We start from the raw sequence: 15,498 nt of genomic DNA on the forward strand, positions 1-15,498 counted from the left end.
CCATTCCAAGCAGGTGGCCATCTCTCAGGCTTCTAAAGAATCCTGGGAACCTGGGGAATGTGGAGGACCTACAGTACAAGATGACCCCTCTCTCCTCTTTCCTCCACTTGACCTTGTGCATCTTTACAGAGAACTGTTGTCAAAGCCATTCTTCTTTTTCCCACTAACCTCTGGCCTTTATAAACTACAGGCATTGGATGAAATCAGTGAGGATATATTGGGGGCTGTCTTTTCTCTTTTTTTTTCTTTTTCTTAGGGCCACACCTGCAGCATATGGAGGCTCCCGCATAAGGGTCAAATCAGAGCTATAGTTGCTGGCCACAGCCACAGCTACAGTTACGCAGGATCTGAGCCGAGTCTGCGACCCACACCACAGCTCATGGCAATGCCAGATCCTTAATCCACTGAGTGAGGCCAGGGATTGAACCTGAATCCTCATGGGTCCTAGTTTGTTTCATTAACCACTGAGCCACGAAGGGAACTCCCTGCCTACTTGGCTTTGATGAAAGAAGGAGGTGGGACAATGGGACATGAAGATAAACAGTGGACTCTCTTCTGGAGATCTTTGAGGAAGGAGGAAAAGAAACTAGAAAGGGAGAGGGAGGATTGGTGGTCTCCAGTGGGCCCTTCCTTCTCAAGAAGGGATCCCCTCTCTTTGTGACAGGGTGAGAACTCTTGTCTTCCCTCTGGCAGGAATGGTCTTCTGTCCTGATGGTTATAAAGAGCAGACTGCCCTTCTGGGCACCCTGGATGGAGAAGGCTGATCTGACGCAAGCACAACCATGCTCAGGTTTCTAAAACAGCCCTCTGCAAATACACACACACACACCACCATCACCATTGCTATCATGGTCGCTATCACCTTCGACAGTCAAGTCTTATGGAGAGGAGGTATGATGCTTTGTGAGTGGACCGACCATGTGGTCATAGTCTCATATGGGACAGGGGTAGCTGGGTGGTAGAGCTGGCATGCAAAGCCCTTAAGGAGAGGCTGGATATCTGCTTGCAAGAGAGTGGGAGTCATGAGATTATGAGGGTAAGAAGGCCACAGTGTCTAAGTACTCTGTGATGTTCTCAGGGCTGCCATAGGAAATGACCATAAATGTGTTAGCTTTAAAGAGTAGCAATATATCATCTCACAGTTTTTGATCCTAGAAATCCAAAATCAAAGTGTTGACAAGGCCGCACTCCCTCTGAAGGCTCTAGGGAGGAAGGCTTCCCTGCCTCTTCCTGGCTTCAGGAGACTCCTGGCTATCCTTGGCTGGAAGCTACATCACTCCAACCTCTTCCTGAAACATTACATGGCCTTCTTCTCTGTGTGTGTCTCCATGTGGCATTGTAAGGACACTAGTCATTGGATTCGGGGCCCAGCCTATTCCAGTATGACCTCATCTTAATTAATTACATCTGCAAAGGCCCTATGTCCACGCATGATCACATTCTGGCAAACTAGAGAGACAGTAATATGGGAGGAGGGGAACACACACTACTAGACCCAGTACAAGTCCCCTCAGGCCCTCTAGTTAACTTGAGACAGAGAGCAGTCCCCTCCCTCCCACACCAGATAGCAGGAGAGGGTGAAACCCAAGTAGCAGCAGCTTGAACAAACTCTCAGAGGGGAGCATGGTGGTTGGGGTGGAGAGCAAACACTCTGCATTCCCAGGGTAGCAGCCCTGTGTGAAAGTGACAACTCTGGCTCCCTAAACTCTAGCCTCTTTCCAGTGAATTTCTGGAGCTGTAAATGCAGCCTGAGCATCAGGGTATTTTGCAGAATGGAGAAAGGGCAATGGGTTGACCAGACTCTGGAAGAAAGCCACCTTTGGTTTCTTGTCTAGCTTTAATTTTTCAATGGTTAACACTGTTGTTGAGATAAAACAGACACACCGTAGAGCATATAGAATGCAGTAATCTTAATTGTACAGCTTGGCAGATGTTCCCATAGGTATATTCCCATGTCACCATCATTCAGATGAAGAAATCGCTTATTTCCAGCACCTCCAAAGGCTCCTGTGATTAAGACCTGTTTGAGTGGTGTTAGGGCCCCACACTTAGAGGGTCTCTACACTTGGTTGAATGCTCTGATGTCACTGTCTTGAAATTCTTCCTAAGTGTTGAATGCATAGCCTTTCATTTTCATTATATCCTGGACTCAGGTCATCCTCACTTTCTTTTTTCCATGGGTACAAGTCTGTCAATGTTCAGCTCAAGTCCTATGCAGGAAGCTCTCCTTGATTCCCTCCTACTCAGCAGATAATCTGCCGTCTTCATTTTCCTTAGGTGTTGTGGCCTATCCACACCACTCGGGACTTGGTAACAATAATTACACTCTGCACTTGCTGGTCTCTCATTTTTCTGTGTGTGGAGGTTTTGTCTCTCCTATCTGATAACGAGCTCCCTGGAGCACAGGGAGATGCATATGTATGTTCTACCTCTTCTTCCCAACTACAAGTGTCCCAAGATAAGCCCCGGGGATCTACTGGGTGGCAAGTCAGTAAATTGTTGCCGATCTTTTCCTGCCCTCCCTCCCTGTCTGTCTCTCCCAGGTGGCTTTGCTTCACCCCAGGAGTCTAGAATGTTAAGGCAAGAAAGGATCTGAGACCTCATCCTGGTTAAATCCATCTTTGGATGGAGAGGTCTCAGAGAGGTCTGATGTATTACTCCAGGGCACAGAGCTCGAGGGAGCCTGGCAGAGAGTGCAGGACAATTTTCCTGTGCAGTCACCTCCACCCCATCATTCCTTCCTCTTTGGACAGATGTGGATTCTTGTGAATGCAGGTGGAAAGTAGCTCTGTCTGGAGAAACTGACTGGATTCTCGCTGGGACCAGCAGTCCATCACCCCAACTGGCTTGCAGCTTCCTCTGTGGAATGACTCCCAGAAGCCCCCCAAGAGTTTCCAGGAACCAGCTGCCTGTCGACTACCTTGTTAAATTAGTTTCCAGATGTCTCCATCTCAAATTGAGGAAGCAAAAGGAGAGTGGGGCTGGGAGTGTGCCTGTTAAATGAAATCTTTTCTGTCTGTCGTAAATAAAGTCGTGCACTAGTGGAGCAGGTGGTCTCTAGGGATAGGGTAGTGCAGAGGATGTCCATGCTGAGGCCTTGTGTGGGGATGAGAGAGGCCAATGGACAGAGCAGAATATTTAGGGGCAAGGACAAGAGAGAGGAGATAGATGGACAGACAGTTGGAGACTGGGTCAGGGGAGGGGAAGGCCATACAACTGTGAGTCTGTCAGACAGAGACAGGGGAGAGAAAGAAAAGGAAGCAGAAAAAGAGAGGTGGGGACTGAGGGCCAAAATTTTCCACTGTATTGACCTGCCAGGATCTGTCTGCTTTGGAGCAGCCAATAAAGTCCACAGCCAGCCCTTGCAGACTTCCTCTGTGCCAAGCCCTGTGCTGTGTGCTTTGCAGATATCAGCTCTTTTATTCTTTGCAACAACCTCAGAAGTAGCTGCTGTGATTGTGCCCATTTAACAGACAAGAGAAGTGAAGCTCAGAGACTAAAGGGAATTTGCATGGGATCCCACGGTGTTAGAGAAGTTCCCACATTGCGCTTTTAACTCCTTTACTCTCCCCAGTGCTGGCATTTGGGGGAACAATCTTTCCAGGCTTGCCTCCTCCTACCGATGGGCACAGAAACTAGCTGATTGGCACTACCTAAACCAACATCGCCCTTATAAAGTAATTCAGAATCTGTTGGAATGTGGGCATAGGTAGAGAGTGCACAGAATAAGAAATGTAAATATCTTCTCTTTCAAGCACTTGTTTTGACACATGTTCTATGTAGCCAGTGGGACAGACTTATTTTCCTCCAGCTCCTAAGACTGACCAGCTTAGGCACCTCTTCTTAGCCTTAGTCACTCTGAGGGAGTGTTCATACATGGATGAGAAACTTAGGTATATTGGCTTCCTAGGGCTGTATCATAAATAGCCACAAAGTAGGTGGCTTAAAACACCTGAAATATATTTTCTCATGGTTCTGGAGGCCAATCTGAAATCAAAGTGTTGGATGAGAAACGCTTCCTCTGAAGGCTCCGGGGAAGAATCCATCTTTTCTTCTTCCTAGTTTGGGGGCTCCTTGGCATGTCCCTTGGCTTGTAGCTGCATCTTTCCAATCTCTACTTCCATCATCACCTGGCCTGCTTCCCTGGGTCTCTGTCTCCAAATGTCCCTCCCTTTTCTATTATACAGACACTGGTCACTGGATTTAGGGCTCACCCTGATCCAAAACGACTTCATCTTAACTTGGTTGCATCTGCCAAGATCCTATTTCCAAGGAAGATCTCATCCACAGGTACTTAAGGTTAGGACTAAAGCCTGTCTTTGGGGGGGACACAATCCAATCCACTACACTGGGGATAAATGGAATGTATTGGCAAATGACAGAGAAAAACAAAAGCAAATTACAGCATATAAATGTGCAACACAGTTAGGCTTAGACATTTTTCTCAAAAATTGAAATTTTAACCTAAGATTATACCTGTTGCCTAATCTTTGATTCCTTCTCCCCATGTGTTGCTACCAGCCTTCTCTACCTCCAAGACACTGTCTCTATGCTTTTATAATACTACCAGGCTTTGGAGTTGGGATGCTCTTAAAATTGTTTGAAAATTGTAAAGGTATGCCATCTTTGGGGCAAATATTCTGTTTTACCCAGAAAGGAAGAGCTGCCTCCTATTCCTTAGCCTGGGTTCATTTCCTAGATCAGAGCTACCTCCTTACTGGGGGTGCAAGAATGTAATGAAATGGCCTTAAAATAAAATATGAGATCCCACTGAATTATCATCAGAAACATGTATAATGGGATGCTCTGGGTTTCAGATTTACCATGGACCCTGGACTTGGGATGTCCTGCCTTCCAAAAACTCTTTAAATCTGAGATAATTCTTCCAATGTTAGTAAGGACTCTTGGAGATAAGATTGAAAATACACTGTCAATAACTTTTTTCCCAGAGGGTGTCTTCTGGCTTATGTTACTGGGTATTCTAAGGAGTGGTCTAGCTTCAGGTATAGTTGAACCCACGAGTTCATTGACATCATCAAAACTAACTGTCTCTCTCAGCAAAATGCCCCCAGAGGTCCAAAGATAGAGAGCGCCTAGCACACTTCAGGAGGTAACTCAATTAGCTCAACCGTGATTCTGCATTTATCACTAGCACAGTCTTGTGTCCAAAGGAAAGGGATCCTCTGATCAGCAAGGATGGAGTCATTAGCCATAACAGAATAATAAGGAAGCTCTAGCTAATGTAACAACAAACTCTGGGAGTCTCAGGGGCTTGGCATAATAGAAGTTTATCTTTTAGTCATTTAAAATCCCATCAGGAGAACATTCTCAAGCACACAGGCTCAGAGAGGTCCTGCCATTTTCAACTTGCAGCTTCCAAGGTCACCAAGAGCATCAATATTCAACCAACAGACAGGGGATGAGAAACTGGACCAGTATGCAAGAGGTTCTCTGATGGACCAGACTCATATTTCATCAGTCAGAACTTAGCCACGTGCATGGAATGGAATACTGTCTGGTACATGAAGGCTGGCCGTGAGCTCAGCAGTAAAGTAAAGACATTTGTTGAATGGCTAGCCACTTATTCTGTCACAAATTGTAATGCCGGGCAGCATTATCAGAGAATGAGGAAGAGTGGCTTCCCCTAAAAAAAAGGGGAGTCAGAGCAAATTAAAAAAAAATGTCCTCTGAAGTAACTCATGGGATGTTTCAGACCTGTCTGAATTTGCTGCTCATGGCTATACTTGCATCTGGCACAGACACTATTATCTACTGAGGTGAAACTAACTATCCTGACTTATAAGAATTCTTGTTATGTTTTCCTTGTATTTCATGATTTCATGGGTGGAACGTAGGAAGGGCTCAGCTGGGAGATTCTTTTGCTCCCCATGTTGGCAATTAGGGTCACTCAATGGTATTTAGCTGGCAGGTGGGCTGGTCTGGAGGGCCAGGACAGCTCACTATCATGTCTGGTGCCTTGATGGGGATAGCTGGAAGGCAAGGCTCAGCAAGCATCCTTTTCCTCTTTATGTAGTCCCTGGCTTCACTACGTGATCTGTGCAGCGGGCATTGGGCTTCTTCCATAGCGGCTCAAGGCTCAGAGAGTATTCTAAGAAACCCAGGAAAAAGCTCTGGGACATCTCAGAACCTAACCTCTGAAGCCCTAGGTGTCACTTCTGCCACAGTCTATTGCCAAGCAGGTCATCACGCCAGTTGAGATTCAAGGACAGGGGAATAGACCTCCTTCTCAATGGTGGCCAGGTTCAATCAGCCACAGATCCTTTCTAGGAAAGTGAATTTTTCATGTGGGGTCTTGGAATTTAGGGGGCCTTCCTTCTTTAGCAGAGGCTATAGAATCTGAGCCTTTACTGTCCTATTTACTGCCCGCTGTCCTAGCAAGTTAGCTTCTTGAACGGCAGTTCCTGTCTGGAAGAGAGCCTCCTGAAGAAGGAATCTAGACTCTGGAGAGTGAAATCAGTGTTCCAATCTTCAACCCACAGGAGAGAACAAAAGAATCCCTCATGGAGGGTAATAGATAGGGAGGGACATGTTCCTGGGTGTGGTATCTGGCTAAAGTTAGTATAGCTGGATCTATAACCCTATGACATATGAACTGTAATTATGCTCACTTTATAAAATGAGAACCGAAGCACAAGGAGTTGAATAACTTGCCCGGCTCATACTGCCCAAAAATGAGAAGACTGTACTCAGCTCCAGGCAGTCTGGTTCCAGAGGCCATGGGACACCAGCGAAATGCTAAAAGTAGTAATTGCTTTTGTAACACTATGAGTCTCATGATTTACTGTCACTTCTATCATCATGAGTCTACCATCATTATTACCAAGTTGACTTATTTTCTGTAGGAAATCAAATATACCCTCTGTGAGTCTGTAAATGTCTGTGCTAACAATTTTTCTCATCAGCTACATCTTTCAGTTACAGTGACACCCATTCATCTCCCAGGGTGCCCTAGGGCTCATATGCTAATTAAGTCAAATAAGTCTGGCTTACCTTATGACCACACTACTGCAAACCTGGATTGTTGATGTCAAGTCAAGTGAATAGTCCTACTGAGGAGCCAGTAGCTGTGTGAAGCAGCAGGAAGCACCTTAATGTGGAAATCTGAGGTCTGAGTTTTCTTCTGAGTCAGCAGGGACTAGAAAGCCAGACTTTCCCAAGGAAAAATCTGCTGTGGGATTCCCGTCAAGGCCTCCCGTCTCCCCTAATCCCACATCCTGACCCCTTGCTCCTTGCTGCATGCACTTTGCGTCGGCTCTCCTAAGCCATTTGTCTTCTGAGCAGAGACAGAAAGCCCCCAGGGAAAAAATAGCTGGAGTCTTCTGGGTATTTTCTAGGGTTGGGTGGTTGAGGTTGTTTGGCAGAGGTGAGCACTATGGCCCTGGCGTCACGTAGGATCTGTTTACAGCCCTCTGGCAGTCTCCGTCTTCCTGCAGGGATGGCAGATGGCCTGTGTTTTTAATAATTAAAAAAAAAAGTCAGAGGGAAATCAGGCTCAGCAGGAGGAATTTGGAACCATTCAAGCAGCACAATTGAGCTGTGAATTTGTTTGGAAATTGTACATAGTGTCTTCCCATTGAGCATGCCTCCAGCCTCAGCACTTCCAGGAATCCATGAGCACCCATGTAATGATTTTCATCAGCAGGGCTCAGTCAGGGGTGTTGGGTGAATGGGAGCCACTGGCAGTCCCAGGCTACCCTGTACTAGTAGGACTGTACCTCTCAAAGGCCATGGCCAATGATATGTGAAACCTTCATCCCTGCTCTTCCCCCCACCCCCTTAACTTCACCACAGCCCTAGGAGGCAGAGATCCCAAGTGATTATGTAAATCAGCCTTCAAGACTGCCTTTGGATAGTTTAGTGAAAAAGAAGAAATAACCAGCTTTAACAAGAAGAATAAAGGCCTCTAAGACATGGTGGTGGAGGTCCTACGCTCTGATGGGTTATATCGTGGGATGTGGAACTAACTGTTCACCTCATTGGCTCTCCATTTGGTGAAGGCCCAGAGGAGCAGAGAAGGAAGTGTCAAGCTGGAAGTTCAGAGCCATAAGTTCCAATCTTGGCCTGATACCTCCAGCCTGATGATTTTCCTTTTCTGGGTTTTTGTTACTTTATTTGTAAGACTGAGTTCTACACTTGGAATAGGTTGGAGAAGTAATCATTCTTGTATATGACTTGATTCCCTGGAAAAGTACAGACAGATCTCAGAGGCAAAGACAACTGTATACCACAGGGAAGTGACTAGAGAAACTGGGAAATTGCTTTGGAAAGACCATTGACAATAAATAAACTTGGGCAGCATGGAATATGTTGAGTGGGCCCAGATATGGAGCCCCAAGGACATCCTTTTATTCTGAATGGACCACTAAAGAGCTGGGGTCCCAGAGAACATTGACCACACTCCCTGACCCCCATCAGCATCCTCCTTCCCTTGCCTGATGCTGAATCTGAGTCTTCTAGAAGCAGGCTTGACAGTGAGTTGTGCCTGAGCAGAGCCGTGGTCCATACAATGTCTGATATGTCCAGCTGAAGATCACATCTCAGGGTCTCTGGTCCTGGCAGGAAGGGCTGGGAATGGACATTCAGGGCCTGAAGGAGGAAAGAAAGCTATCCCGTGTTGTTCCCCACTCCCTCTTGCCTGGTCAATACTGAGTCCCACTAACCAGCTGCCACCAAGGGCGAGTCAGCCCAGCAGATGGTATGAGGCCGAGAGAGGATCCCGTTAGCCAGCAGCACAGACATGACAACGACTGCGCATGTGGGGGGCTCTGCTCCAAGTCTCTTGCTCTCTCCCTCTCCTCCCTCCATCTCTGTATTATTCAAGCAGCTTCCGGCTCATCTGCCCTTTCTCTCCCCAGAGCCTCCCTCCTCTCGCCTCCCCATCATGCCTTCTTTAACCCTCACTCTCTGTACCTTATTCTCTCTCAGCCTTTGCAGTGTTTGGCAAAGAAAGAGGGAGGGGCTGCCGTTATAGATGAGATCCTTAATGTGGCCACAGTGCTAATGGGAGGAGGGCCAGAGGAGTCAGCTTCTTGGGGTCACACTTTCCTGGCCATAGGCTGAAGGAGGGGCTCCCTGCTCATCGTGAAGACCACAGCTGAACACACACCAGTAGGTGGGCTGAGAGTAATACTTCAGCTTGTAGCAGTGGGGTCAAGGCCAGGAGGCCTCAGACAGTTTGTCTGCCTGGGAAAGCCAAGGTGAAAGGTCCAGTGCTCCAGGACTTCATTCCAGGTCACAGAAGGCCCCTTGTTCGTATGCTCCTCCACCCTCTCCTCCTTCCGAAAACCCTTTCTGTCCAGGCCCCTGGCTGGGGACAGGGCTGAGCCTGAGGTCTGGGGATGTTTTTCTGTCCCCTTAGGAGTCCTGGGTTTTGGGGAGACAGGCTAGTACAAGGGCAGTGCTAAGGGTGGTTTCAGGTCCTGTCACTAACTGTGACTTCAGCCTCTCCTGGCATGGCCTGATCCCCTCCCTCCTAGAATCTGCCTCCCATGGGAGCAGGCTGCAGCCAGAATAGTTCTGGGATTTTCCCCCAGGAATTTATGCCATGCTCAGTTCAGATCCAGAAGCATAGAGACAACCCTGAGAAAAAGGAATAGAGCAAGAATTCTTTGAAGGAAACTCAAGCTCAGCTTCTCCTATATCCCCAGCTCCCCTAGAGCAGGCTTCATTGTAGATTACACAGAATATTTTACAATGGTCTGTGTCTGTGCTGTCCCATAATGGAGCTGCTAGCCACACATAACTATTGAGTCCTGGAAACTTGGAAGACCAAGGTACTGAATTTTTAATTTTATTTTATTTCAGGAAATTTCAATTTAAGTCACCATCTGTGGCCAGAGGGTGCCGAATCAGGCAGGTGGCATTTGAAATGGGTCTTGAGGAGAGGGTAGGGTGTGGGCAGTCAGAGATGGGGGGAGGGCAGAGGGCACAGAGACAAGATGACCGTTACATGCAGAAGGAGCAGCCCATTTGAGGAAGGGACAGTTTTGTTAAAATTCTTCTGAGGAGTTCCCTTTGTGCCTCAGCAGTTAATAAACCTGACTAGGATCCATGAGAACGCAGGTGAAATCCCTGGCCTTGCTTAGTGGCTTAAGGATGTGGTGCTGCCGTGAGCTGTGGTGTGGGTCACAGATGTGGCTTGGTGTTGCTGTGGCTGAAGCTCCAATTCGACCCTTAGCCTGGAAACTTCCATATGCTGCAGGTGCGGCCCTAAAAAGCAAAAAAAAAAAATAAATAAATAAAAAAATAAAAAATAAAAAAAAAAAGATTCTTCCGAATCTCTTTTAGAAACCCACTTAAGCAATATTCCCACGGGGCAAGAGAAATAGCAGGAAACCCCCAAATAACAAAAGGCTAGGATGAGGGGTGTCTAACATTTGCTTGGTTTCTGCCAAGTGTACATGCTTTCTCTCTCTTCTGAGCTGGCTCCAGAATTTCTAGAATTTCCAGCTCCCTTCCTTTCACCAGCCAGGGGCTAGTCCCTGGGGATGACAGCTGATAGCATGGTAGGCATTTTCTGCTTAGCCTGTGTGACTCCAAACACGTGCTAGGGCACAGAGCATTCACACTGCCCCATCTCCAGGCATGCCCAAGCTGCTGTCTAAAATTGCACAGGCAGGAGTTCTCACTGTGGCTCAGCAGGTTAAGAACCTGACACAGTGTCCTCAAGGATGTGAGTTTGATCCCTGGCCTCTCTCAGTGGGTTATGGATCCAGCGTTGCCATGAGCTATGGTGTAGGCCAGCAGCTGTATCTCTGATTTGACCCCTAGCCTGGGGATTTCCATATGCCACAGGTGTGGCCCTAAAAAAGAAAAAAAAATAAGTTTAAAAAAAGTAAAATGGCACAGGCAGTGATCTTAGCCCTGACATCCCCATCCTGGGCTCTCATTGCCAGCCTGTATGAATCCCTTGGAGCTGCCTTCACCTCCCTTCCTGCTGGCGGATGCTGACCTACCTACTGCTATACAAGTCAAATTGTGACTTTAGCTAGACCCCAGGGAACTGGAGCCCATGCTTGCCCACACAGAATGAGAGATCCTTGAGAACTTCATACCTGCCAGGCACTGTGTCCAGCTCTGTGGACAGATTAGCTCAGGTGCCCACTCATGCCTAGAGTAGGTGACCCAGGTGAGCTGGAGGAAAGAGACAGGGGACGGTGGGGGTTAGCCACATAGTTTTCCCTGTCTACTTAAGTCTACCTCGTTACGACCACACAAAAAAGTGGGCAGAATGTGCTCCAATTTCCTTTTAGTGAAGAGAAGCTGGAATCGGAATTTTAATTTGAAATTTCCTAAGTTTTTTTTTTTTTAAAGGCATAAAAAAGAAAGAAATCATGCCATTTGCAGCAACATAGATGAACCCAGAGATTATCATACTGAGTGAAGTTATTCAACAGTGAAAGACATATGACATATGATATCGCTTATACATGGAAGCTAAAAAAGAATACAGATGAACTTATTTTCAGGCCAGGAACAGACTCATAAACTTCGAAAACAAACTTATGGTTACCAAAGAGGACAAGTTGGGGGATGGATTGGGGGTTTGGGACTGGCATATGCACACTGTGGTATATGGAATGACTGGCCAACAGAGACCTGCTGTGTAGCACAGGGAACTCTACCAAATATTCTGTAATAATCTATATGGGAAAAGAATCTGAAAAATAATGGATGTCTGTATATGAGTAACTGAATCACTCTGTTGTACAGCAGAAATCAGCACATTGTAAATCAACTATACTTCAATAAAGCTTTAAACAGTGAAAAAAAGGCACGCTAGCCAAATAATATCCATCTGAGGGTGTAAAAATTATTTTTTCCTATGCACTGGCAAATTCCTGAAGTTTGTAGGATGGTTAAGGAGAGGAAGGGAGGAGAGGAGCTGGCCCCTGGAAGGCGCTCCTTCATACTTGCTTGCATGCTGGTTGCGACAATCTTTTCCATCTGCAGGGCAAGCCCAGGCCTTATTTGCTCCTGAGCCGTTAATGGGGGTGAAACAAGGGATTGAACCCACATCTTCATAGACACTAGGTCGGATTCTTAACCTACTGAGCCACGATGGGAACTCTCCAAACAATTTTCTCACTTCCACTATGGCTTTTTTGTGAATTAGAAAAAATGTTATCTCTTCTAAAGGAAGACAATATATCATAGAGCTATTGAACTGTGTCCTAAATTTGGACCTCCAGATTTTCCTTCTATTATATAAAGCCTCAACAAAATTTTATAACCTACAACTGCGAAGTCCAATATGGTAGCCACAGGCCTCATGGAGCTACTGACTTCTTGAAATGTAGCTAGTATAATTAAGGCACTGAGTTTAAAATGCTATTTAAATTAAACATTTTAAATTAATTAATTAATTAATTAATTTTTCATTTCCTTGGTATGTAAACATTTTTAATTTAAATAGCAATATGTGATTAGTGGCTGCTGTATTAGCACAGAGAACATTTTAATCGTTTCAGAGATCTACTGAACAGCATTAACCTAAGCAAATGTCCAACTTACTATTATTTTTCTTTGGCTTTTATGTTCCTACCAGCCTAACTTGTCAAAATTTTGACATAAATAAGACTTTTTTGGTAACTCCAATTCCCAATGTCTTTTTAAAACATTGATTTAATTAAAATACAGTTGATTTACAATGCTGTGTTAATTTCTTCTGTACAGAGTGATTCGGTTATACACACAAACACACACACATATATACATTATTTTTAATATTCTTTTCTATTGTGGTTTGTTACAGGATGTTGAATATCGTTCCCTGTGTATACAGTCAGATCCAGTTTTTTGTCCATTCTGTATAGAATTGTTTGCATCTGCCAAGGTCTTTTGCCCATTTACTGTTTTATTTATTTATTTACTTACTTACTGACTTTAAGCCTCCTCTTTGTTTATGTCCAGACTAGGCTTGAGGTAGGACCTGAAGAGATACGTCACAGCCCACCCTTTCTGTTTCGGGCAGGGGCTGGAAAAGCAGGATGCTGATGTCAGTGGGGAGGGTGCCCTTGGGAAGATGGCAAGTTCGATCTGTATTAGTCAGTTAATCTTAATTTTTGTATTTTCCTGGTTTTAAAATACCAAATTATAACTTTAAGGTATAGAAACACTATACTTTTTAGTTTAAATTTCTTGATTTTTTTTCTCCCTCAAGTCTGCTCAAGCTTTAACAGTCTTCTCTTATTATTTGCCTTCTCTTCTTCAGAACTCAGCTTTGCTAGGAAGAAAGGGCTTCTGAGCCACCTCCTCTGAATTCTTATTGCCCAGTTCTTACTTTTGTTTGTGAAGACAGCCACTCTGGTAACACTGCCTCTGGTCACAATATTGTAAGAACATCAGCTTTCAACGTCAGCTCTGCCACTCATATTTGGATGATACAGAGAATGTTACTTAAGCTTCCTGTGCCTCCCTTTCCTGTTGGTAGAATGAGGGTGATACTAATAGCAGGACCTACTTCCTAAGATGTTGGGAGGATTAAATGCATAGGGCTGAAAAGCCTGCCTGGCATCAGCTGCTCTTATGTGAAGGTTTGATGGAATTGCTACTGCAGGTGTTTATTTACATGTTTCTTTCCCCCAGTTGATTGTAAGCTCCTTAGGGGAGGGTCTCAGCATAATGCCTGGTGGGTGGTAGGACATCCACAAATATTTGCTTAGTACACAAGTAAGTGAATCGCTGAGGTTGGTTAATCACTTCCTACTTTGTTCAAATGTCCCTGCGGGCTTCAGATCAGCTATCTAAACTCCACTCCTGGCTTCTGTCACTCCCTGTCTCCTGTACCTCTGGCCTCCTTTGTCTCTCTTTTTCTCCTTTTCTCAGCCCCTCTGCTGATGAGGCCCTTTCAGAGTCATGAAATCCAGTCTCCTGGTTTCAGCAAGTTCTGACACCCATTCAGCTTCTGATCCAGCTTGGAAGCTGGGCTGAGGGAAGACATCCAACACAAAGACTTAAAAAATTCCCCAAACAGGACTTCTCTCTCCCTTTAGGAAAGTCCCGGGGCTGCAGACATGAGGACATTGGTCTGTCTTCCATGACGCAGTCTCTGGGCACTGGGGCAAGGAAGTGGGTGGGTTAGAGATGTTGTCACTGGCCCCTCCATGAGGGACTTTGGTAGGGGGCATAACTTCCTGCCATCGTGCCTGTGATTATGGGAACCTAAAAACAGCCTTGAGGTTTATTGCATGGCCCACCTCCTCTTCCTCCCATCTCCTCTCCTGGCACAGAGGTGGTTTTGTCCCATCTTTGGACCTTTCTGAAATATCAAACCCCATTGCATCATGGTGCATCAACCCACAGCTTGCCCAAGCCAGGAACTTGGAGACCCTGGCAGCTTCTGAAATTCTCCAGAGGTTCCTGTTCCAGAGACACACTCATAACTGTCTAACATCAACATGGCCTTTAAGATGCAATGCGAATGAGGAATCCCAGTGCATAGCTCTCTGGGTTCAATATCCAAACCATGCCCTGGCCTGTGGTAACACCACAGAACATGACTCTAATGAATTGCAACTTCCCTTCAGACCCTTCCCTTAAGTCCCTCTTTAGCTGATTCCTTTTCCCCAGGGGTCCACTGCCCCATTTTCCTCTTGGAAGCCTAAGAACATTAGGCTGTTTTAGAGAGTAAGCAGCCAGAGGGAAGTTGTTCCTGATATCTGGCGAGACAACGAGTTGTTTGTGTGTTTAATTGGCTCTGGATAACACTTCCTTGGCCAGAAAGGGGTTGTCTGGCTCAGGTTGCCCACATTAAGGGTCCCTTTCGCTTCTAAGAATTGAGGACAGAAGTACTAGACATTAGAAAGATTTTTGTCTGTGGCAAAATCCAGCCTGCCCTTCCTTTCTCCCTTCTTCCCTCCCTCCCTCCCTGCTAAATTATTTATCTCCTGTCTCTTATGTGCTGGAGAGGTATCTAAGCCAGGGTGTCAAAAGACAATTTTGCTTAAAGGAAAAGTGGTTCTCAAACTCTGATCTGCGGATCCATGCCATCCCAAGCTAATTTCTTTACAGGTAAGAAGAGAAACGAGAAAAAACGCGCACAATACAGTATGAAAGTATATGAATTCAGGTTTGGGGAAGATGTTATCTTTACTCTGAGATTCTGCACACTTTTGGTGGCTTATATAAAATGATGGTGACTTTAGGTGGGACTGATGGAAATGGGAGTAATTGTTGTTTTTGTGTCTATGTTTTAATAAAAGGAGACAATTACATGTTAGTCCTTCAAAATTTTTGAAAATGTTACTGGCCCGTTAAACCTCAGAGTTTAGGAACCTCTAGCTTAAAGGATGAGTAGGAGGTAGACTGTCAATGGTTGGGGTGTTTATGGCTGTGGGTACCAGAACTGGGTTACTGGTGTGATGTTCTCTTGGTTGAAAACACATGCTGTTATATGTGCAAGGGGTGCATCTTTCTATGCAACGATGTTGTCACAGCCCCAACACATAGGATTTATATCCCCAGTAGAAATGGTGG

At 45.6% G+C, this 15,498-nt stretch overlaps 1 long non-coding RNA gene across 1 annotated transcript in view; it reads left to right on the top strand.

Annotated features, from left to right (window-relative positions):
- Nucleotides 1–15,231, top strand: part of LOC146396135 (uncharacterized) — a 173,007-nt gene extending 157,776 nt beyond the window's left edge. The window contains exon 6 of the long non-coding RNA XR_014829290.1: nt 13,235–15,231. This is a non-coding gene — a long non-coding RNA (uncharacterized LOC146396135). The remainder of the gene's footprint in view (nt 1–13,234) is intronic.
- Nucleotides 15,232–15,498: the final 267 nt, after the last annotated feature.

This window comes from Sus scrofa, chromosome 15, assembly GCF_054392235.1.
Source record: "Sus scrofa isolate SSC_HxYL_T2T_F1_AM1 chromosome 15, Sscrofa_HxYL_maternal_Yorkshire_Landrace_v2.0, whole genome shotgun sequence".
In the NCBI taxonomy this organism is placed as follows: Eukaryota; Metazoa; Chordata; class Mammalia; order Artiodactyla; family Suidae; genus Sus; species Sus scrofa.